Below are 25,892 nucleotides of genomic sequence, written 5' to 3'. Positions count from 1 at the left end.
TCCACCACCACTGCCTAGGACTCGCCTCGGGTGACTGGCCTCGGGCACCTCCCCAAGGACTCCACCGTTAATACTGCCAGAGGCCCACCTCCACCGCTGCTGCCGGGGGCCGACGGAGTATGGCGAGCCCGAAGGTCGCAGGGCCCAGCCGGACCTACGCCGGGGTAGCCGCTGCCTTAGGCTCGGCTGCCCCAACCCCGGCCACAACCGCATCCCCCTTCAGGCACCTGACCAAACGCCTGGGGGTCAAGGCCTATCCCCATCCCAACATGACCATCGAGGCCTGCAGTAAGGCCATGGCTAGTGTGGTCGGCCCACTGGCCATCGTCGCTGCGGCCCGCATGTACGGGAAGGCCGTATTCTTTCTTAAGACCGAGCAGGCGGTCCACCTGACCGTGGAGAGGGGGCTCACTGTGGGCGGGACACATTTACCCGTCGACCCTTTGGAGGTCACAGCCCAGAGAGTCGTGATCTCCAACGTCCCGCCCTTCATTGCCAGCGAGCTCCTTCTTCCCCACCTCACCACCTTGGGGGAGATCCGGTCAGGCGTTCAACCGCTCCTGCTCGGTCTTAAGGACCCCGCCCTCCGTCACGTATACTCCTTCCGACGCCAGGTGTTTATTTGCCTGGCCCGGGAGGAGGTCACGGAGGGCTCGTTCACTGTCCTCCACGAGGGCGCGGCATACCGCGCCTTCTGGACGGCGGACGACGTGCGGTGCCACCTGTGCCGCGAGGTGGGGCACATTAGAAAGAACTGCCCCACCCAGAAGGCTGCCCAGCCCACACCAACGGCTGCGGGTGGTGCCGCCGCACCCACTCCCCCTCCCCCAAAGTCAACACCACAAGCCCCGGCACCGGGGGCTAAGCCGGAGGCTCCCAATACCTCAGCCTCTGGCAGGGAGGGGGGGTGAGCGTCCGACCGGACAGAAGGCGCCCAGAAAGACGCTACGCGTCAAGCCCGCCCACGGGGAGACCACCCTATCCCCATCCCCTCCCCCTTCCCCCTTCCCCTCCACGTAACCCACGACCTGCCCCGCCCCGGCACGACAATGCCCCTGCGGCCGTGCCAGCGTCGCCTCGGCGCAGGAACCCTGACCCCCGAACCCCTAAAACCGTACCTGATCCTGGCCCCACTGACCCCGACCCCGACCACTAACCTGGGGGGAACCACCGCTGCTCCACTTCCTGCAGCGACCGTGTCTCTGGGCCCCGGAGAGGAAACTGGGCCCCTGCCCCGCCTGCCATCACCTGATATACCAGGGGCGGGGCAGGAAGTGACATGGCTGACCCTCCCCACCCTGGCCACGCCCCCTGCATTCCCCCAGCCAATCATATTCTGGGAAAGGCTGGGGGGCGGGACCTCAGGCCCCATGACCACCAAGGCTGGCGGGGAGGGGAAGACCCACAAATAACCAGCTGGTGGCCGCCATGCTGTGGTACCGGCTGGTCACTTTGGTCCCTCTTCCTGGCTTTGTCGCTGACATCCAGAGAACGTTGGTCGACTTCTTCTGGGACAAAAAGATGCACTGGGTCGCTGCGCAGGTTCTGAGTCTCCCCATTGAGGAGGGCGGTCAGTCGCTGGTGTGCGTCCGCACCCAGGTCGCGACCTTCCGCCTTCAGACCTTGCAGCGATACCTTTACGTCGAGCCTCCTCCTAGGTGGTGCGCCCTGGCGACGTATTTTTTCCGCCAGGTGCGTAACCTCAACTACGACACGCAGCTCCTGTTCGTCGACCGTGACGGTTTGGAGGTCGCCCTCAAGGTGCTGCCTGTCTTTTACCAGGACCTGATCACTGTCTGGAACATGGTCGAATCGCGTCGCGCCTACCCTCCGGCAGGTCTGAAGACCGCCTCGTGGGTCTGCTCATAGGCCTGGCCAAACTGGCCATAAACAGGTCCAGACAGCGGGCTGTGGAGGGGGTCGTTAGGGCCGACTGCCTGCCCCTCTTCCGCGGTTACGTTAGGGCCCGGGTGTCCTTGGAGAAGGAGCACGCGGTGTCCACCAACACCCTGGAGTTGTTCAGGGAGAGGTGGGCACTGCAGGGAGTGGAGTGCATAATTTCCCCCTCCAACGCTATTTTAATTTAGTCCTTGCCCTCCCCTTCACTGTTTGTTCACACAGCATTGCCCTTTGATGTGAAGGGCACTGCTTGTCACTGGCCAAAAATAAAAATACAGAGGGGATGTGTCTCACACCTGTGCACACACACCATGGGTGCTGGGGAAAATAAGCACTACCGCAGTTAGGCAGTAGTGTGGGGGAAACAAAAAAGAAAAAAAAAGAAACAAACAAAATAAAAATACAGAGGGGATCTCCCTCCTGGGTCCGCTCCTGGGCCTGGACAAACTGGCCATTAACAGGTCCAGGCAGCGGTCCGTGGAGGGGGTCGTTAGGGCCGACTGCCTGCCCCTCTTCCACGATTATGTTAGGGCCTGGGTGTCCTTGGAGAAGGAGCACCCGGTGTCCACCAACACCCTGGAGTTGTTCAGGGAGAGGTGGGTGCCGCAGGGAGTGGAGTGCACACACACAAAAAAAGAGAAAATAAACAGCAGATTCACCTGCACACACACATTAAAAAAAAATACTGAGGGGATCTCCCTCGTGGGTCTGCTCCTGGGCCTGGACAAACTGGCCACAAACAGATCCAGACAGTGGGATGCGGAGGGGGTCATTATGATCGATTGCCTGTCCCTCTTCCGCGGTTACGTTAGGGCCCGGGTGTCCTTGGAGAAGGAGCACGTGGTGTCCACCAACATCCTGGAGTTGTTCAGGGAGGGGTGGGCGCCGCAGGGAGTGGAGTGCATCATTTCCCCCTCCAACTCTATTTTGATTTAGTCCCTGCCCTCCCCTTCACTGTTTTGATCACACAGCATTGCCCTTTGATGTGAAGGGCACTACTTGTCACTGGCCACTAGGGTGTTTTCTTTCTTCCTGGTGGTGGAAATTGAATAAAGATTTGTGCACCTTGTGTCTCTCACTGTGTCTCACACACACACCATGGGTACTGGGGAAAAAAATAAGCACTACCGCAGTTAGGTGGTAGTGTGGGGGTAAAAAGAAAAAAAAAATACAGAGGGGATCTCCCACGTGGGTCCACTCCTGGGCTTGGCCAAACTGGCCACAAACAGGTTCAGACAGTGGGCTGTGCAGGGGGTCATTATGATCGATTGCCTGCCCCTTTTCCGCGGCTATGTCAGAGCCCAGGTATCCCTGGAGAAGGAGCATGCAGTGTCCACCAACACCTTCAGAATTTTCAGGGAAAAATGGGAACCGCAGGGAGTGGAGTGTATTATTTCCCACTCCAACTCTATTTTGGTTTGATCCTTGCTCTCTCCCTCAATATTTGATCACGCAATATTGCTCTCTAAGCACTGCTTGTCACTGGCCACTCAGGTGTTTCCTTCCTTCCTGGTGGTGGAAATTGAATAAAGATTTGTCCACCTGTTGTCTTTCACTGTGTCTCCCACCTGCACACACACAATATGGTTGTTGGGGAAAATAAAAAAAATGTAACCAGGAGATTTACACCTATTGAAAGGAAATAAAAAGGAGAAAAATAAGCACTACCGCTGTTAGGTGGGTAGTGTGGGGTAGAAAAAGAGAAAAAAAGAGTATATAAAAGAAAAAAATATATCCAGAGGGGATCCTCCTCGTGGGTCTGCTCCTGGGCCTGGCCAAGCTGGCCGTAAACAGGTCCAGGCAGTGGGTTGTGGAGGGGATTGTTATGACCGATTGCCCGCCCCTCTTCTGCGCCTACATCCGAGCCCGGGTGTCCCTGGAGAAGGAGCACAAGGTGTCTACCAACTCCCTTGAGCTGTTCAGGGAAAGGTGGGCATTGCAGGGAATGGAATGTATTATTTCTCCCTCCAATTCTATTTTGATTTGATCCATGCCCTCCCCTTCACTGTTTGACCACACAGCAATGCCTGGCTTGGCCTTACCACCTTTCTTAAACAGCAGCACCACATTAGCCAACCTCCAATCTTCTGGTACCTCACCTGTGAGTATTGATGATACAAATATCTCAGCAAGAGACCCAACAATCACTTGCCACAGTCCAAAGTTGTGCAATTTGGTGAACTGGCCGTGCTAAATTGCCCATAGTGTTAGGTGCATTAGTCAGGGGTGAATGTAGGGGAATGGGTCTGGGTGGATTTCTCTTCGAAGGGTCGGTGTGGTCTTGTTGGGCTGAAGGGCCTGTTTCCACACTGTAGGTAATCTAATCTAATCTAATCTTCCCCACCTTCCCACAGAGTTCTAGGTTTTTCCTGATCAGATCCTGGGGATTTATCCACTTTTATGCATTTCAAGACATCCAGCACTTCCTCCTCTGTAATATGGACATTTTTCAAGATGTCACCATCTAGTTCCCTACATTCTATGTCTTCCATGTCCTTTTCCACAGTAAATATTGATGCAAAATACATGTTTAGTATCTCCCACATCTCCTGCGGTTCCACATAAAAGTGTCTTGCTGATCTTTGATGGGCCCTATGCTGTCCTTAGTTACCCTTTTAATGTACTTGTAAAAACTCTGTGGATTTTTTACAAGTACATTAAAAGGGTAACTAAGGATAGGACTCTGTTTTTGGTAGTAGACTCTGCATTTTTTGCATGTTGGTCTATCACCTGCACTGTCTTATGTGTCCCTGGGTGTGGCAGGCCTTACTGTGAGCCAGAAGGCTCATAGGCTGGACGTTGGATAGGCCGTCCCGTGAACTGGAAGGTGGGTAGCTGGAAGCTGTGTACGCCATCCCAATGCCAGCCATCCCGAGAGTCAGAAGGTGGGTAGGCTGCCCTGGGCACCATCATCCCAAGGAAGAGGTGGGACGGGCTGCCTTGGAGGTGGCTGGAAGGTATGTCAGGGCGGACTGAGAGCCAGAAGATGCATAGGGGTAGGCTGAGTGCCGGAAGGCTTGTCAGCTGTCCTGAACACCGTCATCCTAGGGAGGTATAGGTTGTCCTAGAGCTGGCCCGAAGGTGTGTTGGGCAGCCTGTAGGCTAGATGGTGTGTCGGGGTGGGTGAGAGCCAGATAGTGCGTAAGGGCAAACCTAGAACTAGAAGGAGGTGGCCGGAAGAGGCGGAGAGGTAGTCTGGGAAGCCGGATGGGTGGGTAGGCTACTCTGATTGCCATTGTCCCAGGATGATGGGGTGTGGAAATGGAATGGGTTGTCCTTGAGGTGACTAGAAGGTGCAGAGGGCGATCTGGGAAGCCTGATCACCATCACCCCGGGAGGTGGTGGGGGATGGGGAAATGGGACATGTTGCCCATGAGGTGGCCGGAAGATGTGTCAGGGTGGACCAAGAGCCAGAAGGGGCATGGGGTGTACGGAGATTGTAGGGATAGACTACCTTGTGGCCAGAAGGTGGGAGAGGCAGGCGGTTTGCTGGGTTGCTGGGGGTATCTGTGTTCTGTGTACTGTTTTATTGTTTGTTTGATTGGACCGTGTTGTATGATTTTGTGTTACTGTTCCCCTTTTGATAACTTAAGGTGGGATTTGAGGTTCTTCTCCATTTTCCTGCTAACTGATTGCAGGGTGGGGTATGGGGTTTGGCTTTACTGCTCCTTTCCCTGTAAACTGTTGTTTCTTGTAAACTGTTGCTTATTGTTTATTGCTAATTGTTTGTATTTTGTACCATTCATAAAATAAAAACAAGAGGGGATTTCGAATCTGCTCAGTTCAGGGACTGACACTGAGCTAGCTAACCATAGCCAATGTATTGTGCACAAGTCAATAAATGACTTGATGACAGGTTACCAGCCTCTCTGCAGTTATCCCACTCAATCTTCAGGTAATTCCTGTGAAAGTGAGGATTTTACTGTAATCCCACTTCTCAGATGTTCCCTGATCTGCTGCGCTTTTCCAACACCCCACTCTTAACTCTGATCTCCAGCATCTGCAGTCCTCACTTTCTCCTTGAACGGAAATCTGTCAATCCAGTGGTAGGAACACTATCGCTGCATCGCAAAGGGTTCAAGTGATGAGTTCTCGTTAGATATGTATTTGCCTGTTAGCGAGTGAATGCATACTCACCAACCTCCACTGGGAGATTAATTAGTGATTCCCAGTTGGCCTTGGAGGGGTTGTTACACTTACCAAGTGGAGAACCTGCATCCCACAGCAACGTGATAAAGCATGGAACTAATATACTGCACTACTTGCTATGTTACAGCAGCAGTGCCTAATTCATTGCATTTTCTAACTTCATATTGACTTCTTATTGCAAAAGAGATTAGATATTGTACACTGGAGAGCAGATAATCTTATCTTCTGGAAAACGTAAACGAAATGACAGGTCCAGTCAGGTGATAAAGCATACCTTTTGGTTTCTATTTTATGACTCCCTGTTTCCTACAGGGCATTCTGAAGGGAAATGATTCACGCTGGCAAATCGTTTCAAGGTCATCAATAGTACTCTGCTAGCTTGCCCGAAATCATTTGTTATGTGTGAATGTAGGCTGCAATTGTCAGCGGGCTATTGATGGTAACGACATTACAGCCAAACTGATCTCTGATTGTCTGACCCCCACCCCCACCTTTCTTTTGATAATTAGAAATCAGAAACCACAGCTGATTCTGTTCTTCAAAATCCCCTGTCGAATATACTTTTTGTTCAGCAAATGCTGTCCAATTGTGGAATCACATCTAATGTTGCATACTGTCATGGAGTCAATAGAGTCCTACAGCATGGAGACAGTCCTTTGGCCCAAACTGGTCCATACCATCCAAATGTCCATCCATGCTAACCTCATTTCGCTGCACTTGGCCCATGTCCTTCTAAACTTTTCTTATTCATGTATTTGTCCAAATGCTTTTTAAATGTTGTAATGTACCTGCCTCAACCACTTCCATTGGTAGCTCATTCCATATGCGTACCATCCTCTGTGTACAAAAGTTGTCCCTCAGGTTCTCTTTTATTCTTTTCCCTCTAACCTTAAACTGACCCCTCTTGTCCTTGACTCCCCAACCCTGGGAAAAAAGAATGAGTGCATTCACCCTATCCATGCTTTTCATGATCTTATACACTTCTATAAGATCCCTCCCCCTCTTTGCTATGAAGAAAAAAGTCTCAGCTTATCTCAGTGGTAGCACTGCTACCCCACAGCACCAGGGTCCCAGGTTCAATTCCAGCCTCGGGTGACTGTCTGTGTGGAGGTTGCACATTCTCCCCGTGTCTGCATGGGTTTGCTCTGGTTTCCTCCCATTGTCCAAAGATGTACAGGTCAGGTGAATTAGCCATGGTAAATTTCCCACAGTGTTAGGTGCATTAGTCAGAGGAAAATGGGTCTGGACGAATTACTTTTCAGAGGGTTGATGTGGAGTGATTGGGCCGAAGGGCCTGTTTCCACACTGTAGGGAATCTAATCTAATCTTATCCAATCTCACCCTGTAAATTAGACAATTGAGTCCTGGCAACATCCTTGTAAATTTCTTCTGTACTCTTTCCAGTTTAATAACATCCTTCCTCTAGCAAGGTGACCAAAATTGACACAATACTCCAAGTGTGACCTCACCAATGTGCTGTATGACTGCAAGGTAAATCCCCAACCTCTATACTCCATGCTCTGACTCATGAATACCAGAGTGCCAAAAGCCTTCTTTACTCCCCTCTCACCCTTATAAAAGAGACCTAAGGGGCAAATGTTTCACTCAGAGGGTGGTCTGTGTATGGAATTAGCTGCCAGAGGAAGTGGTGGAGGCTGGTACAATTGCAACATTTAAAAGGCATCTGGATGGGTATATGAATAGGAAGGGTTTGGAGGGATATGGGCCGGGTGCTGGCAGGTGGAACTAGTTTGGGTTGGGATATCTAGTTGGCATGGATGGGTTGGACTGAAGGGTCTGTTTCCGTGCTGTACATGTCTATGATTCTATGTGTTGAAGAAATTTGCCCAATCGGTTAGAGATCACAAAGCACAGCTCGAAGTGGAATTGACATAAAGTTTATTGCAAGCAATATCGCTGGAAGAAAATTCTGATCTACCTGTACAGACGGTCAGTTCTGTGTCAGCCTAGTCAGACGCAGAACTGACAGTCTGTACAGGTAGATCAGAATTTCTCTTCCAGCAATATCGCTTGCAATAAACTGTTGTCAATTTCACTTCGAGCTGTGCTTTGTGATCTCTAACCGATTGGGCAAATTTCTCCGACACTATGACTCTGAATAACAAACGTCGTAAATGTATTACAGTGCTGGTGTGATACCAAACATGTTGGCTGTATGTCCAAGATTAGTGAACCGTATCAAACAGCGTGTCCCTTCGACTGTTCACAACAAGTAAGATCCTGATTGTACTTAAACAGCCCGTGCTTGCAAAACTCAAAACATAATACACTTTATTGATGGCTGTGTTGGATGAATAGTGACAATTTCTTAGTTACCCTACATTAACATTGGTATTACTTTCCTTTATTCGTAACATACATTGTATTGTAAATGGAGATTTTGTGGCTGAGATAAGATAAGCTGGCACTGGCCAAGGATCAAAACTGGAGTGTTTTTCGCCACAAAGTGTTGTGTTTACCTAGAGCGAGAGCTGAAGATCCCATTGCAGCTTTTGCGTTATTTAACAGTCACCTTGAATTTGAGATCACTTTAAGAAAAATGCATCAAAGCAACAGGTGCAAAGACAGGAGCAAATCATTGGTCAGATCATTTGGAGTATTGTTTTCAGTTCTGTGCTGTTTATTTAGAGAGGGATTTAAAGTCCTGACAGAATGTAAAGAAGCTTTATAGAATGATACAAGCAATAAGGGCATTTTAGATACAAGGAAAGATTAAAGAAATTGGGCTTATTTTCCTGGAAGCAGAGAAGATTAAGAGGTGACCTTATTGAGGTGTTCAAAATTATGAACAATTTTGACAGGGTAGAGAAAGATATTTTGTTTCCACTAGTTGATATGTCAGCAACCAGGAATCACAATTTCAATATTGTCAGCAAGAGAACTAGGAGTGAGACAAGGAGATGTGTCTTCACTCAGAGAGATGTTAGGATTTGGAATCTGTTTTCTACAAGAGTAGTGGAGGTGGATTGCAAAAAGAGCTGGATGTATACTTGAAAATGAATATAGGGAGCTATGCAGACAGCCTGGAATTGGGATGAGCTGTGTAGATGTTTTGGGAGCTAGTACAAACACAATGGCCTGAATGATGTCTGTCCATACTGTAAAATTCTATGATTCTAATTTAGTATCTCTAGCCAGCATTCATGACGAACATGAACAAGTGAACATTAATTTAATCTAAGACAGTAATTTTAACCTCAGAGTTTACATAATCATTAACTGTTCCAACTTAGCTTTTTTATGTCCTATAATCTCAAATGCATAACTGTCTTTTAATTCATGTGTGCACTATCCAATATGCACCAGAAAACCACAATGACAGTTGCTGTCTTTAACTATTGGTAAGGAACATTTCTTTCTCCATCCATCCATTCAATATGGAGACTGACAGTTTCTGTGGTAGCTAACAACAGTCAGAAGATTGATAGTATAAACTGATGCCATTATTGTTATTGTGCTTTCCTTTGACAGTGTACCATAGCAAGCAGCTACAAAGATCATGACCTCAATATTCCCTTTGGAGCAACTACACTGTGATCGTCATGCTTGACCCCATTGTAATGCCAAAAACAGTAGTAACATTTGAATTTATTTCCTACTTTTACTAGGATTGGCTCTAGAAAGTTGATTCTCAGTTTAATTATAGTTTACATCTTTTGAGGGGTGAATGTTAAATAAAACATTTGGGAAATGCAACTATTTTTTAAATTTTGGAATCCTCCAGATCAATTTGAACTTTTAAAAAAATGTGTGGTTTCTTTCACCCCACCTGAAAAGTCACTTTGAACCTAACCTTAGAAAAGCTTATGTTAGTGTGAATATGTGAACTTCCTTAGTTTTCCAATTTCAGTCCTGTTTCAATGAGGTTTACAATTTATGGAAAGTTTTGTATGATTAGCCATGGCCATTCAGAACCAGCCCTAGTCACTCTCCCACCATCAGTCCCTTTGTATCGGCTTTGTAATCTCCCATTGTCTATACATTTTCAAACTGGCAGTCTGGCCCTTAGCTTTCCTGCTCATCTTCCTAATGAACATCTGTATGGAATACAGTGTTTCTGGATCGTTCAATAAATGTACAGGTATCCCCTGTTATCTGAACATAGAGCGTTCCCGGGAAACCTTTTGTGTGAGCTGAAAATGGTGTAAAGCGAAGATACATGATTTACATGGGAAAGATTTTGCCATTTTTTTGAAAAAGTGAAAATTCTCTTCAGGTTCGTGAAAACAGGTACTAATGTAAATCTTTCATTAAAGTGAAGTGGCTGAAAGCAAAGGGTGCCTATACAGTGTAAAATAACTGAGAAATCAGATATAACATCACAATGGATTATAACATACGGATTTTTCATTGCACGATACATAATTTTTGAAGTGCATTGAAATGTTTCTGAGGTCAAGGTTTAAGATACAATGTCAATGTTGGTAAAAGCAAGGACTGCAGGTGCTGGAAACCAGAGTCTAGATTAGAGTGGTGCTGGAAAAGCGCAGCAGTTCAGGCAGCATCGGAGGAGCAGGAAAATCGACGTATCGGGCAAAAGCCCTTCACCAACAGAGTTCGGATCCCAACAGGACAAACAGTACAGACTACAGATTCAAAAACACCAGCAACGGTTCTCCTTCAAGATCCTCCTATCCACGCTCGCAGCAATGCACCGGCACTTAACTTCTCTATAGTCAGACCTGCCACAGCTGAGGACCACACTCTCTCAGAACAGCAAAAGACCCATTCTGCACTATATCCTCAGGAGAATTCATATTCTCAACAAACAGTATTTCAACACTATTTCAAACATCAAAAAGATCTATTCCTGATGAAGGGCTTTTTGCCCGAAATGTCGATTTTCCTGCTCCTCGGATGCTGCTTGAACTGCTGTGCTTTTCCAGCCCCACTCTAATCTAGAACAATGTCAATGTTATCCAAAAATGAAATCAGAGATATGTTAAACAAATAGAAAAGGGATGTGAATCAATGATTCTTAAAGCTGTGCTACACCTGATAACAAAATGTATTATTTCGCCTGTAAGTGAGTCCATCACAGGATCACCTCATTATAGTTTTACTGGAAAGAATGAAGTCCACATATGTAAATTGGTGGCCTTTGCCTCGAAATCTAAAATATCTAATTTCCAAAAGATCTTGATCAATTATCACAAATATTAATGGAAATAAACTTCAAAAATACTTTTTCATCTATTTCAGAAATATGAACTTTAAGCTTTTGTGGCACGTTACCGATTTACAGAGCCACGTTTGTTTGTTTTTTACTTTTCATTTTCAGTCCATGAGTGTCATTGTCCACGCCATTATTACTCATCCATACCTGCCTTCAGAAAGTTTGAGATAATTGAATGGTTTGTTTGACTGCTTCAGGGAAGCAGTTAAGAGGATCACCCTCAGCGTTATGGAACTTGAATAGTAAACTGAATCTCCAATTATGGAGTGGCTGCAACACAGAAATCCTCTCTGTGCCTGGGCTCTGCAAGAGCAACTCACCAGGTCACAATCTCCCATCTTTTTCCAAACTCCTGCAAATATTTTCTCTTTATGCAATTCCTTTCTGAAGGCAATATTTGAACCTAGTTCAACTAGGCCCTCAAATAGTATATCTCAGAGACTACTTCACTGCGTACAAAAAAATGTTTTTTTTCGCATCAGGTTTGCTTCTTTGTCATTCACCTTAACTCGATATTCACTGGTTCTTGTCCCTTTTGCTAACAGGAGGTCTTTCACTATTGGCTGTGACCAGACCCTTTACCAAATTATCTTTTATCAAATCTGTTCTCAACACTTCTCAGGAGAACAGACCCAGTTTCTCCAATCTGTCCACACAACTGAGGTCTCTCTAACCTACAATCTTTTCTGCACCCTCTGTTTTGACTTCACCTCATTCTCAGTGTGATGCTCAGAAATGTCCATAAATCTCCAATTGAGGTTACCATAATATCCTTGCTTTTGAACACAAAGTCTACGCTGTATTTATAGAGGAAAAAGTGAGGTCTGCAGATGCTGGCCTAACCCCGCCCCTCTCCCAGCTCCAGTCCCACAGCAGTTCCCAGCTCCCAGCCCTGCCGTGTCTTCACCATCCCTCCAGACCTCCCCTTCTCTGAGGATGAAAGATCAGTCCTCAGCAGAGGCCTCACCTTCATTCCCCTACGCCCTCGGATTAATGAGTTCAACACGCGGCGAGATATTGAACAATTCTTCCGCCGCCTTCGCCTCCGCGCCTACTTTCACAACCAAGACTCCCGCCCACCCTCTGACGACCCCTTCTCCCGCCTCCAACTCACCCCATCCACATGGACACCCTGTGCTGGCCTCTTACCCGCCCTCGATCTCTTTATAGCCAACTGCCGCCGCGACATTAACCGACTCAACCTGTCCACCCCTCTTACCCACTCCAACCTCTCACCCTCAGAACGTGCAGCCCTCCACTCCCTCCGCTCTAACCCCAACCTCACCATCAAACCGGCAGACAAGGGAGGCACAGTGGTAGTTTGGCGCACCAACCTTTATACCGCTGAGGCCAAACGCCAGCTCGCGGGCACCTCCTCCTACTGCCCCCTTAACCATGACCCCACCTCCCACCACCAAACCATCATCTCCCAGACCATCATAACCTCATCACCTCAGGGGATCTCCCATCCACCGCCTCCAACCTCATAGTCCCACAACCCCACACCGTCCGTTTCTACCTCCCGCCCAAAATCCACAAACCTGACTGCCCCGGCCGACCCATTGTCTCAGCCTGCTCCTGCCCCACCAAACTCATCTCCCAATACCTCGACACGGTTCTGTTCCCCTTTAGTCCAAGAGCTCCCCACCTACGTTCGGGATACCACCCACGCCCTCCACCTCCTCCAGGATTTTCGCTTCCCCGGTCCCCAACGCCTTATCTTCACGATGGACATCCAGTCCCTGTACACCTCCATCCCCCATCACGAAGGACTCAAAGCCCTCCTCTTCTTCCTCTCCCGCCGTACCAACCAGTAAACTTCCACCGACACCCTCCTTCGACTGACTGAACTGGTCCTCACCCTGAACAACTTCTCTTTCCAATCCTCCCACTTCCTCCAAACTAAAGGAGTTGCCATGGGCACCCGCATGGGCCCCAGCTATGCCTGTCTCTTTGTAGGATATGTGGAACAGTCCATCTTCCGCAACTACACTGGCACCAACCCCCACCTTTTCCTCCGCTACATCGATGACTGTATCGGCGCTGCCTTGTGCTCCCACGAGGAGGTTGAACGGTTCATCCACTTTACCAACACCTTCCACCCCGACCTCAAATTCACCTGGAACGTCTCAGACTCCTCCCTCCCCTTCCTAGACCTTTCCATTTCTATCTCGGGCGACCGAATCAACACAGACATCTACTATAAACCGACTGACTCCCACAGCTACCTCGACTACACCTCCTCCCACCTGCCCCCTGGAAAAATGCCATCCCATATTCCCAATTCCTTCGTCTCCGCCGCATCTGCTCCCAGGAGGACCAGTTCCAATACCGTACAGCCCAGATGGCCTCCTTCCTCAAGGACCGCAGATTCCCCCCAGACGTGATCGACGATGCCCTCCACCGCATCTCCTCCACTTCCCGCTCCTCCGCCCTTGAGCCCCGACCCTCCAACCGCCACCAGAACAGAACCCCACTGGTTCTCACCTACCACCCCACCAACCTCCGTATACAGCGTATCATCCGCCGTCATTTCCGCCACCTCCAAACGGACCCCACCACCAGGGATATATTTCCCTCCCCTCCCCTATCAGCGTTCTGAAAAGACCACTCCCTCCGTGATTCCCTCGTCAGGTCCACACCCCCACCAACCCAACCTCCACTCCCGGCACCTTCCCCTGCAACCGCAAGAAATGCAAAACTTGCGCCCACACCTCCTCCCTTACTTCTCTCCAAGGCCCCAAGGGATCCTTCCATATCCTCCACAAATTCACCTGCACCTCCACACACATCATCTATTGCATCCGCTGCACCCGATGTGGCCTCCTCTATATTGGGGAGACGGGCCGCCTACTTGCGGAACGCTTCAGGGAACACCTGTGGGAAGCCTGGACCAACCAACCCAACCACCCCGTGGCTCAACACTTTAACTCCCCCTCCCACTCCACCAAGGACATGCAGGTCCTTGGACTCCTCCATCGCCAGAACATAACAACACGATGGTTGGAGGAAGAGCGCCTCATCTTCCGCCTCGGAACCCTCCAACCACAAGGGATGAACTCAGATTTCTCCAGTTTCCTCATTTCCCCTCCCCCCACCTTGTCTCAGTCGATTCCCTCGAACTCCGCACCGCCCTCCTAACCTGCAATTTTCTTCCTGACCTCTCCGCCCCCACCCCACTCCGGCCTATCACCCTCACCTTGACCTCCTTCCACCTATCACATCTCCATCGCCTCTCCCCCAAGTCCCTCTTCCCTACCTATTATCTTAGCCTGCTGGGCACACTTTCCTCATTCCTGATGACGGGCTTTTGCCCGAAATGTCAAATTTCCTGTTCCTTGGATGCTGCCTGACATGCTGCGCTTTTCCAGCAACACATTTTCAGCTGTATTTATAGAGGTCAGTATTATTAATAATATTTATTAATAACTTTCTGAAACTGCGTTGTCACTTTCAGTGATTTGTGCATGTATACTCTACTCTTGTACTATGGCTCCTGCACCCCTTTCAGAATTGCTCCTATTATTTTATATTGATTGTCTTCACTCTTCCTACTAAACCATTGGGAGATGGTCATACAGTGATAATGTTACTGTCACAGAACCCAAGGCTAATGTTCCAGAATAATGGGTTCAAATCCTACCATGACGGAGGGCAAAATTTGAATTCCATAAAAATCTGGAATAAAAAATATTGCCAATTTAGAGGCATCCATACAACCACTGTTTATTTTTCTAACAAGCCATCTGGTTCACTAATGTCCTTCAGGGAAGGAGATCTGCCATCCTTATCTGGTCAGGTAGCAGAGTAGCAATGTAAACAAAGATAAATACAGAGTCAAGAGTGTGGTGCTGGAAAAGCACATCTGGTCAGACAGCATCCGAGGAACAGGAGAACCGATGTTTTGGGCATAAGCTCTTCATCCCCGAAACATCGATTCTCTTGTACTCTGATGCTGCCTGATCTGCTGTGCTTTTTCACCACCAAACTCTTGACTCTGAGCTCCAGCATCTGCAGTCTTCACTCTCTCCTAAAGATCAATACAACACAGGAACAGGTCCTTCGACCCTCCAAGCCTGCGCCAACACATTTTGCTTTTCCATACTAAAAGTATGTGGTTGACTCTTAACAGTCCTCTGGGTAATTCAGGATGAGCAATACATGCTGACATAGTCATGAAACCCTCATTTCACGAATTAATATAAAATACGTATATAAAACACTTCACATTTTCTGCATTATGTTTCATCTGCTACATATCCACAAATTCAATCAACATGTCCTTCTGGGTTTGAGTAAGGGATGTCAGCATTGTTTCCTGGATTGGTTATTTGGTGGTGATGCAAGTGTTGGGAAATGGACACAAGCCTAATTTTAACAAGGCTGTTTTGTTTTAACTAGCTGCAGGGAAATTTAAACAGTCAATTGGTGGCTGTGGATCTGGGCTCAGAGGCTGGTCAGACAGATGGAGACAGCCATTGCTGTAGTTCTAGTACATTATTGCTGTATTTCTGGTGTAATGCAGGACATGGCAGGGTTGTGGCAGGAGCTGACCATCCTCTAAGACCAAGGTGGTGAAGGCTGTGAGCAGACATGATCATCCATGTCTTCCACATCCACATTCTCTGGAGGATTGTTTGATGGAGAATGCTACAGACTACCATAATGTGTGAGATCCCAGAAGGAACATGCTACTGCGTACAATCCAACCAGTCCAGCCACTGGACCCACAGCTTTGGAAGACTAGTGCACTGCTTGATGATGGTCCTTCTATCAGTTCTAACACCCTTGTCTTAGGTTTACATGAAGGAGTGAATAGACATCTAATCAAGAAATAACCCTTGTACCCAGGAATTGGTGGATTGGAATGAGTACCTGGATGATGGAGTATAAAATTAACTGCCAGATATTCAGGTGTAGACTTGCAGGAAATTCTTTTGCCCACACATCAGATGAATACAAGGAAGTGGAGGAGCATGCCTGCTGATAAATCTCACTGACCAACAAATTGTACCCCAGTGACCAAAAGGGTGCAGTTGATGATGCCTTGCACATGCAGTGATGATGACATTTTGCTAATGTCATCCTCCAAACATTCCATTTCCACCTCATTTTCAGGTTAAGAATAAAAATTAGAGAGGTGGCGATTAAATACACACATTATATCATAGTCCAAAGCTGAAGAGAGACTTGGATCTGTTCTCATTGGAAACAAGAAGGCTAAGAGGGGATTTGATTGACACACACAAATGAACGGCGGATTAGAGAGGGTAGACAGTGAAAGTCTTTTTCCGAGATGATGATGTTAGCTTGTACAAGGGGGCATAACTACAAATTGAGGGGTGATAGATTTAAGACAGATGCCAGAGGCAGGTTCTTAACTCAGAGAGTGATAAGGGCTTGGAATGCCCTGCCTGCCAATGTAGTTAACTCAGTCACATTAGGGAGATTTAAACAATCCTTGGATAAGCACATGGCTGATGATGAGAGAATATAAGGAGATGAGCTTAGATTAGTTCACAGGTAGGTGCAACATCAAGGGCCAAAGGGCCTGTTCTGCACTGTATTGTTCTACGTTCTATGTTCTAAAAGTGATTGAACAGGTGGGATTGAGATTATGATTAAGATTGGCTGTTAAACTTGGAAAGGGTTTATTTAAATAAGCAAGCTGTTCGAAATAGAGAAACCAGCAAGTTACATTTTTTAAAGTTGTGGAATATCTTCAGCATTTGTTTTGTTTATCTTGTTTCCTGGGATATTAATAACAAAATAAAATTGGAAAACAAATTTGTTGTATGTAGATGCAACAAAATGAATGGGTTGTTAAGTCTTGAATGGAATAACACCATGTTTGACATGTGATTTGTCCCAGATTGTGTGGCACTTAATACATTTATGTCAATCTCTCATTGACTTTTGACTGTAATTTAATATTATTACAAATAGAATTTGAGGGGTGTAATTGGAGTTTATTTTCTTCAGATGTTAAATAATGCACACTCAGAGAATACAATTTGTATTTACTTATGATTTTAGGACAACTTTTTGATGTTGTAAGATACTGCAAAAATACAGTGAACAATGTTCAGTTGAGCTTAACTACATTATTATTTGTTCATGGAGTATCAATCTTGCTGGCCAGGACATTTATTACACATCCCCAACGGGCTTTAAAAAGGTGGTCATGGTCTGTCTTCTTGAACAGCTGCAGTACTTGGGATGTAGAACAATCACAATGCAGTTGGATATGAGGGTGTGAGTTCCAGGGTTTTGACCAGGTGACAGTGAAGAACAGGCCAACGTTGTTTCATGCCAGGAAGACGTGTAGTTTAGAATTGATCTTGCAGGCTTACTGTTCACTTGCCACTGCTGCTCTTATCCTTCCAAGTGCTAGAAGTTGCAGGTTTCTAAGGTGCTGTCAAAGGAGCCTTGGCAAGTTGCTGTTCCAGTATATTACTTAAATATTATGATTGAAAAAAAATCAGAACTACTTCTTACATCAATATTTCAGACATGGAATGGGCTACTTCTCATTAATGTCCACAGCCCTCCAGTGGCCTACACAAGAGGCCATTTTTCACATGTGACATGAAGCAAAACAATGAGGGCCAGTGCAATTTTACAATTTGATTGTGAGATGAGCTGCATCGCACATGCACCCTTCCAAAACTGGTTCACGAGCTAATGATCAAGAACGTGGACAGACGCTGATAGGAATGTTGGCACAAAACAACGGGAGGAGAGCTTAACTAAGTTGTCCTAGAAATAGTAGATGGTCATCTTTCAAATTTCTATGGACTCTGCAACAGTTTAGATTACTTACAGTGTGGAAACAGGCCCTTCAGCCCAACATGTCCACGCCAACCTGCCGAAGCACAACCCACCCAGACCCATTCCCCTACATTTAACCCTTCACCTAACACAACGGGCAATTTATCATGCCCAATTCACCTAATCTGCACATTTTTGGACTGTGGGAGGAAACCAGAACATCTAGAGGAAACCCATGCAGAGATGGGGAGAATGTGCAAACTCCACGCAGTCAGTCCCCTGACTGGGGCAGGAATTGAACCCAGGTCTCTGGTACTGTGAGGCAGCTGTGCTAACCACTGTGCCACCGTGCCACCCAATCCTATGGGTTGGATTGCAGCTAATGTAACTTCAGTATTTAAAAGAGGAGGTTGAGAGATACAGAGAATTATAGACTTGTCCTGCTATTGATCATAGAGAAAATACTGGAGTCTACTTTAAAAGATATAATAGCTAAGCACTTGTATAGCAGTACTTTACAGAGCATTGGACAGAGTTAGCATAGATGTACTGAAGGAAAATCACACTCAACAAATTTACTGGAATTTTTTTGAAAATGTAACTTGTAGAGTTAATAGGGAACCAATGTATGTGGAGAGACAGAATGCCAACTTGCGGAAGGTTTCAGAGAACATTAACCGGGACACACGCACCGAAGAACCTCACCACCCTGTAGCCAATCACTTTAACTCCCTCTCCCACTCCACCAAGGACAAGCAAGTCCTGGGCCTCCTCCACCACCAAATTCTAGCCACCCGATGCCTGGAGTAAGAACGCCTCATCTTCTGCCTATGGACCCTCCAACCACCTGGCTTCAAGGTCAACTTCACCAATTTCCTCCTCTCCCCTCCCCACCTTATCTCAGCTCCAACCCTCCAACTCGGCACCGCCCTCTTGAACTTCTCCCACCTGTCCATCTTCCTTCCCACCTATCGACTCTACCCTCCACTCTCACCAATCTCCATCATCCACCACCTGCACCCACCTATTGCCTTCCTAGCTACCTTCCCTACCCCTCCCCACCACCGCACCCCAGCCCCACCTCCTCCTATTTATCTCTCGGACCCTTGGGCATCCCATCCCCACATTCCTGATGAAGGACTTAACTTATGCCCGAAACGTTGATTCTCCTGCTTCTTGGATGCTGCCTGACCTGCTGTGCTTTTCCAGTGCCCCACACTTTTTGACTCTGAACCAGTGTATGTGGTCAGAGAACTTTTGATAAGGTCCCACATAACAGTATGTTAGTGTTAAAGGATAGAGGATTGGGAGTAGGGTACTGACATGGATAGGGAACTGGCTGACAGACAAATAGGTAAACAGATAATGGAAAGATGTAGAGGCAATAGGGTGGTGGTGTTGGAAGATTTTAATTTTCACAACATTGACTGGGATACATTTAACGTCTGAGGTCTGGATGTGGTAGAATTTGTAAGAAGTGTCCAGGAGAGTTTTCTAGAGCAGTATGTCAATAGTCTGATGAGGGAAGGGGCCAGGTACTGGGGAACGAGCCAGGGCCAGGTGGTAGAAGTTGCAGTGGGGGATTTCTTTGGGAACAGTGACCACAATTCTGTAAGTTTTAGAATACTCATAGACAAAGATGAGAGTGGTCCGAAGGGAAGAGTACTAAACTGGGCCAAGGCCAATTATATCAAAATTAGGCAGGAGCTGGGAAATGCGGATTGGACACAGCTATTTGAAGGGAAGTCCACATTTGAGATGTGGGAGGCTTTCAAAGATAGGTTAAAGATAGTGCAGGATAGGCATGTCCCATTGAAGTCAACGGATAGGAAGGACAAGATTCGTGAACTGTGGATGACAGGAGAAATTGTACAACTAACCAAGAGGAAAAGGGAAGCGTACATAAGGTCTAGGCAAATAAGAACAGAAAGGGCCCTGGAGGAATATTGGAAAAGTAGGACAAGTCTTAAATGAGGAATCAAGCAGGCTAAAAGGGGTCATGAAATAGCTTTAGTGAGCAGAATTCAAGTGAATTCCAAAACATTTTATTCTTATATAAGAAGCAAGCGGGTAACTAGAGAAAGGATTCGTCCACTAAAGGATAACGAAGGAAGGCTGTGTGTCAAACCTGAGAGAATGGGTGAGATTCTGAATGATTACTTTGCATCAGTGTTCACTGTGCAGAGGAACATGATGAATGTTGAGATTAGAGAGAGAAGTTTGACATAAGTAGGGAAGATGTGTTGGGTAGGCTAAAGGTTATTAAGGTGGACAAATCCCCAGGACCGGATGGGATCTATCTCAGGTTGCTGAGGGAGGTGAGAGAGGAAATAGCTGGGGGCCTGGCAGAAATTTTTGTGGTATCCTTAAATACAGGTAAGATGCCAGAGGACTGGAGGGTTTTTCATGTTGTCCCCCTGTACAAGAAGGGTAGTAGGGATATTCCGGGTAACTACAGACCAGTGAGCCTGACGTCAGTGGTGGGAAAGTTGCTGGAGAAGGTATTGAGGGATAGGACCTATTTATATTTAGAAAAGAATGGGCTTATCTGTGATAGACAATATAGTTTTGTGTGGGGGAGATGGTGCCTTACCAACTTAATTGAGTTCTTCAAGGAAATGACCAAGTTGATAGATGAAGGAAGAGCTGTAGATGTCATATATATAGACTTTAGTAAGGCGTTTGATAAGGTTCCCCCTGGTATATTAATGGAGAAAATGAAGTTGCATGGTGTGCAAGCTGGGTGGATAAAGAACTTGTTGAGCAACAGGAGACAAAGAGTAGTAGATTAGATTACTTACCGTGTGGAAACAGGCCCTTCGGCCCAACAAGTCCACACCAACCCGCCAAAGCGCAACCCACCCATTTCCCTACATTTACCCCTTTTACCTAACACTACGGGCAATTTACCATGGCCAATTCACCTAACCTGCGCATTTTTGGACTGTGGGAGGAAACTGGAGCACCTGGAGGAAACCCACGCAGACATGGGGAGAATGTGCAAACTCCACAGTCAGTCGCCTGAGGCAGGAATTGAACCCAGGTCTCTAGCACTGAGAGGTAGCAGTGCTAACTGCTGTGCCACCGTGCCGCCCACTAGTAGTTGAAGGGAGTTTCTCGAAATGGAGAAAGGTGACCAGTGGTATTCCACAGGGGTCAGTGCTGGGTCCACTGTTGTTTGTGATATTCATAAATGATCTGGAAGAGGGCACTGTTGGTATGATCAACAAGTGTGCATTTGTCACGAAGATAGGTGGAGTAGCAGAAAGCATAAGGGACTGTCAGAGAATACAGGAGGATATAGATAGACTGGAGAGTTGGGCGGAAAAGTGGCAGATGGCTTTCAATCCTGAAAAATGTGAGGTGATGCATTTAGGCAAGACTAATTCTAGAGCGAATTATACAATGAATGGAAGAGCCTTGGGAAAAGTTGATGGGCAGAGAGACGTGGGAGCGCAGGTCCATTGTACCCTGAAAGTTGCTGCACAGGTGGATAGAGTGGTCAAGAAGGCATAGAACATGCTTGCCTTCATCAGACGGGGTATTGAGTATAAGAGCTGGCAAGCCATGTTACAATTGGTTCAGCCACATTTAGAATACTGTGTACAGTTCTGGGCGCCACATTACCAAAAGGATATGGACGCTTTGGAGGGTTCAGAGAAGGCTTACAAGGATGTTGCTTGGTATGGAAGGTGCTAGTTATGAAGACAGGTTGAGTAGGTTAGGATTGTTTTCATTAGAAAAAAGGAGATTGGGGGGGACCTGATTGAGGTCTACAAAATCGTGAAGGGTATAGAGATAAGCTTTTTCCCAGGATGAGGGATTCAATCATAAGAGGTCACGCTTTCAAGGTGAGAGATGGAAAGTTTTTTTTATAGATATTTTTATTGGAAATTTAACATTTTTACAAGTTTACTAAAATAAAAAAAACTCTCAAGTACAAACATTGATATGCAATTAAATCTTAAATGGATAATAACCAAAATTTAACAAAAGAAAAATGCCAAGAGAAAAAACACAAAACTCAACTAACTACTAATCTAACCTACAACTAACCTGAGTGTATAATTAAGTCTCTTACATTATTCAAATAAGAGAAAGAAAAAAAAACAACGGATAACACAGAAATTGGATAGCGGGATACATGTTCGGAATGTGTTAACATCAAATGTAACAAAACCCGTATTCGTGCGGGATTCCTCTCCCAAGGGGCCCCAGACCAGCCAGGTTCGCCATCTCAATTAAATAAAAGCCCTTGTTAGGATGGCCGAAATATCTGTATTTATGTAATTCAAGAAGGGCTGCCATATTTTGTGAAATAATTTGGTCTTTTGGTGCACCATATTTGTAAGGAAGCCAAGGGGAATACATTCCATAATTAATCTGTGCCAATTTGAAAGTCCAGGGGGGCCCTCAGCCACCCAGTTCACCAAAATATTTGTCCTTGCACAGAAAGAGAGAATAGAAAATAATCTCTTCCCGTGCATATCCAGGGAGGGTAATTTCGAAAAGCCCAAAAGGAGAGATACAGGGTCCACTTTAATTTCCGTTCCTAAATTTCTGTCAGGGTACTTGCTATTTTAGTCCAGTATCTACGGATCATATGACAGATCCATAGGCAATGTACAAGAGTGCCCACCTCTATTTTACATTTGGGATACATTGGAGATGTTCCTGCCTTAAATTTTGCCAATCGATCCAGTGCTATATGGGCCCTATGAAGTATCTTCAGCTGGATAGCCTGAGTTCTGTTGCAGATGGTGATTCTTCTGGCGTTTTCCCAAATGTCATTCCACGTTTCTATAGAGATTTCTAGTGCCAAATCCTGATCCCATGTTTTAAGCAGAATGTCCATATCTCCCGATACTTCATCATGTAGTAAATGATAAATAGTACTGACGGAAGATACCCCCATTGGCCGTAGCACTCTACATTCTCTATCTGATTTATAAAGACTATCTAATAACGTAGTCTTCTTCTGTATATAATTTCAAATTTGGAAGTATCGAAAGAGGTCTCCATTGGGTAATCCGAATTTCTGACGCAGCTGTTCAAAAGACATCAGGATCCCTTCTTTAAACAGATCCCCTAAACATGAGATACCCCTGGATCTCCAGAGTTTAAAAGTGACATCTGTAAGCCCTGGTTGAAATCCCCATGCTCCCACGATCGGAGCATAGGGGGATGTTTTATGTGAGTTGCCCGCATTTTGCCGCATTATATTCCAAGCTTTAATTGTGTTTATTATTATAGGGTTTTTACGGTGATCCGTAATGATTTTCCTCTTGTCTGAAAATAAAAGGTTAATAAGTGGGCATTTTACTTGAGAAGGCTCGATGTCCAGCCAGATTGATTGCGGGTCAGACAAGACCCAACCAGCTATGTAACTTAATAGGGAACTTAACTGATATTTCCTAAAATCTGGGAAGTCCAATCCTCCCCTTGCTTGTGGAAGTTGTAGCTTCTTCAGCTTAATGAGGGGCCATCTATGATTCCAGATAAAGGAACCCAACCAGCCATATAATTTACATAGTGCCAGCCTCGGCAGCATCACCGGAAGCATTCTCATAGGGTATAGGAGACGGGGCAGGACATTCATTTTAATTAGGGCTATTCTGCCCAGCAAGGAAATTGGAAGGTCTCCCCATCGCTGGAGGTTCTGCCTTATCCTTTCCAGTAAATGCACAAAGGTAGCCTTGAATAACTGACCAAATACTGGGGCAATAAAAATGCCTAAATATAAGAAACCCTTAGGGACCACCGAAAGGGAAAGTGTGATCCATCCAATAAGTGGGGTATCATAGCCAGGCCACCCATTGACATAGCCTCCGATTTTGAGAAATTAATTTGATAGCCTGAGAATGCACAAAATTGGATCAAGCGAGGCACGGGCATCAGAGGATTACTGAGGAATAGAAGAACACCATCTGCATTAAGGGTAATTTTATGTTTACCTGTACCAATCCTCGGGGCCGTTATATTAGGATCAGCCCATATAGCTTCTGCTAGTGGTTCAATTATTAGCATAAATAACAATGGCGAGAGAGGACATCCCTGACAGCAGCCCCTATCCACACTGAAGTTACCTGAGCCTAATCCATTGGTAACCAACCGCTTTGGGATCACTATACAATGTTGAGACCCATTTGGTAAACACCTTTCCAGGGCCAAACCTTTCCAATGTGTAAAACAAATATGACCATTAAAACCTATCGAATGCCTTTTCCACGTCTAATGAGACTACTACTCCTGGTATCTTTCCCTGATGGCAGGCTTGAATCACATTCAAAACCCTTCTTATATTATTGGATGATCTACGGCCCTTAATAAACCCTGTCTGATCCTCCTTTATGATATGTGGCAATACCCTTTCTAATTTCAATGCTAACGTTTTAGAAAGGATTTTAAAATCTACATTTAGCAAGGATATTGGTCTGTATGACACACAATCTTCTGGGTCCTTTCTTTTTTTAAGGATAAGAGAGATATTTGCCTCTTTCAGCGAAGGCGGGAGACAGCCCTGACTGTATGCATAGTTATACATGTCCATTAGTGGACCAGCCAATATTCTTGTAAATTCTTTATAGAATTCAGCTTGAAAGCCATCTGGGTCAGGTGCCTTACCCCTCTGAAGTTGCCTGATTGCGTCAAGTATTTCTTGGACTGTTAGGGGAGCATTTAAGACCGATACCTGTTCTGGAGTTAGGTCCGGAAAGGTCAAATTTTTAAAAAATGATTGCATCCTCCTAGTCCTGCCTTCACCATCCTGTGATTTATATAAATCAGAATATAATTTTCTAATGATTGCGTTAATCCTTTTATGATCATGAGTCAAAATACCCGTACTTTCCTTGATAGATGTGATAGTTTGAGGGGCCTTTTCTTCCTTTGTAAGAAATGCTAAGTATCTACCTGGGAGTTGCAGTGGGAGAGGGACTCCCTGGGATTCTTGTAGAGAGAGGAGGAAAACTTCTTTAAGGCAGGCATCCTTGCAAGAGTTGGGTTAGAATCAAAGAGGTAAAAACAATGACTGCAGATGCTGGAAACCAGATTCTGGATCAGTGGTGCTGGAAGAGCATAGCAGTTCAGGCAGCATCCAAGGAGCAGCAAAATCGACATTTCGGGCAAAAGCCCTTCATCAAGAATAAAGGCAGAGAGCCTGAAGCGTGGAGAGATAAGCTTGAGGAGGGTGGGGGTGGGGAGAAAGTAGCATGGAGTACCTGGGGAGTTGCAGTGGGAGAGGGACTCCCTGAGATTCTTGTAGAGAGAGGAAGAAAACTTCTTCAAGGCAGGCATCCTTGCAAGAGGATTCGCAGGTTTGTCGCCAAATTCATATAATCTTTGTTTTGCAAATAATATTTCCCTCTTAGCCGTTTGAGTAAACGTGATATTCAGGGCTGTCCTAAGGGCCGTAATCCTTTGCAATTTGATAATAGAAAGTCTGTCAGCGTATGCTGTTTCAGCTGCTTTTAAGGGAGCTTCGAGCAATCGCTGTTGTTCTCCCTTTAATTTTTTCTGGGTCGCTGAGTAGGAGATGATCAAACCTCGTGTATAAGCTTTGATGGTCTCCCACATCATTGATGGTTTGCTAGCCGTACCTAAGTTGATTTCTAAAATAGTTTTAAATTCTTGAGAGAAGTATTTTACAAATTTACTGTCTTTCTTCAGGAAGGGGTCCATACGCCAAAGCCGAGGGGATGTCCCATTGTTCCTCACCTTGATTTCCATATATACAGCTGTGTGATCGGAAATTGCTATACTACCTGTTTTACAGGATGATATGGAATTTTTAAAAAATCGAGGAGCAAAAAACATTTCAATTCTGGTATGACATTTATGTGGATTGGAGTAAAAAGAAAAATCTCTGCCCTGTGGA

This window comes from Hemiscyllium ocellatum, chromosome 18 (genome assembly GCF_020745735.1).
Source record: "Hemiscyllium ocellatum isolate sHemOce1 chromosome 18, sHemOce1.pat.X.cur, whole genome shotgun sequence".
Taxonomy (NCBI): domain Eukaryota; kingdom Metazoa; phylum Chordata; class Chondrichthyes; order Orectolobiformes; family Hemiscylliidae; genus Hemiscyllium; species Hemiscyllium ocellatum.
The sequence above is the reverse complement of the archived record's forward strand: the minus strand, read 5'-3'. Positions refer to the sequence as shown.